The sequence below is a fragment of the Brassica napus genome, unplaced genomic scaffold (assembly GCF_020379485.1).
Source record: "Brassica napus cultivar Da-Ae unplaced genomic scaffold, Da-Ae ScsIHWf_550;HRSCAF=826, whole genome shotgun sequence".
NCBI lineage: Eukaryota > Viridiplantae > Streptophyta > Magnoliopsida > Brassicales > Brassicaceae > Brassica > Brassica napus.
In genome coordinates this window covers 30652-32772 of record NW_026016614.1, presented here as the reverse complement: position 1 = coordinate 32772, position 2121 = coordinate 30652, and positions in this window count along the sequence as shown.

Sequence of the window (2121 nt, the reverse complement as noted above, 5' to 3'; positions counted from 1 at the left end):
ACTTCCTTTCCCTCGCGGCTTTGTCGATTTTGTGTGTCAAGACATTCATACACAGAACAAATAGATATGGGGAGAGTGAACACCCCTGTCTCAAACCCCGAGAGCTCTGGAAATAACCCGCTAACTCTCCATTGACTTGCACGGAGAAAGACGGAGTCGTGACACATAGCTTGATCCAATGGATGAACCGCGAGGGGAAACCCATTGCCACTAAAAGATTCAGAAGATATGACCACTGCACCGAATCAAATGCCTTTGAGATGTCGATTTTCATCGCACAGCGTGGGGAGATCCGTTCTTTGTGGTAGTCTTTCACTAGCTCAGACGCCAACAAAACATTTTCCATCAGCAGTCTTCCTTTCACAAACGCAGACTGTTTGTCAGATATCATTTTCGGTAAGATGTCCTTCAGCCGGTTTGCAATGATCTTCGACACCACCTTATAGACAACATTGGAACACGCAATGGGTCTATAATCTCTCATCTCCACAGCAACATCTTTCTTTGGGATAAGTGCTAGGACTGTGGAATTGATGCCTTTCGGTAGGAACCCCAACTTGAAAACAGACTGAACCGCTATCGTGAAATCTTGAGCTAGCACCGACCATGTAGTCTTGAAAAATTCACAAGGAAAGCCATCAGGCCCCGGGGATTTATTTGATGGCATGGAGAAAAGGACCTTCCTGATTTCCTCTTCAGTAACTTCAGCTTCCAACATTCGACAATCCTCAGTTGAACATACATAATTAAGTAGGTCCTTCATCTCCTCTACCGTAGCGCCTTGATAGCTTGCCGGAGTCTGATTCAACACCTCAGAAAAGTATCTCTCAGCTTCGATCTTGATCTCCATGTGCTTTGACACAACTCGACCATCAGAACATCGGATCTCCCTCATAGTATTTTGTGCTTGTCGAGCTCTGATCGAATTATAAAAGGTCTTGTTATTTTGGTCTCCCACGTCCAGCCAATGGAGTTTAGACCGCTGCTTGAGGAAATCCTCCTCTAACTCTGCGACATGAAGCCACTTCTCATAAGCTTCAGCTTCTTCCTGTATCGCCTCCACATTCGGATTTATCAGTGTGTTCTTCTGTTTTTCACAGAGCAGACTATGAGCTTCTTTTGTTCTTATGGTCAAATTCCCCAACTTTTCTCTGCCTAACTCTCTGATAAGCAGCTTTAGGTTCTTGAGCTTTTTCGAGAACCGGAACATAGCGGAGGTGGAGACAAACAGAGGCTCAGTTGTTTCCCAATATTCCTTCACCATAGGTAGGAAATTAGGGAGCCTACCTATAGCGTTTACATACTTAAACGGACGTCGAAACTTCTCTGTAGGTTGCAAGATATGGATTATACACCGCATATGGTCAGAGCAGCCACCCGACTCGAAAACAGAGTAAGCACTTGCAAATCTATGCAAGGCCACATCATTTAGTAGAGCTCTGTCTAACTTCTTGCAAACCAGCCCTTCTTCTCTCTTATTGCACCAGGTGAGCAATGGCCCCTGATGACCCATATCTGACAGATGACAATGGAGAGCCATGTTCTGAAAGTCCCTCATACCAGCTGAAGGTCTCACACCACTATCAGCTCCCGAATACTCCCCTCCATCCAATATCTCGTTGAAATCCCCCATAATTAGCCAAGCTTTATTCTGGAACATTGGAGAATTGTGATGATGACATAAGTCTTCCCAAAGCTCCTTCCTTTCTTCCGCTTGATTACTAGCATATACAAACGAACAAAAGAACTCTTCCTCACCAGGCAACGCCACCGAACAAGTGATTAACTGGTCCGTCTTGTACACTGGTGTCATACAAACTGTGTCCCTCCAAAGTAACCAGATCCTACCTCCCTGACTGTGCTCATAATTAGTCATATAAGACCAGTCTTTGAACACCGAACTTAGTATCTTTCCTGCCTTTATCTCTTTAACTCTTGTCTCCAAAATACACCCAAACTCCAAATCCTTATTACTTAGCCACTTAGTAACCACGGAATGTTTCAAAGTTTTGTTGAAACCGCGGACATTCCAAAAGAAACTCGACATTTTAAAGATGACGTCGAGAAGACCTTGTGCTCATTGCCAGTGGATTTGTATCCAAAGACTTAGCCTTCTTCTCT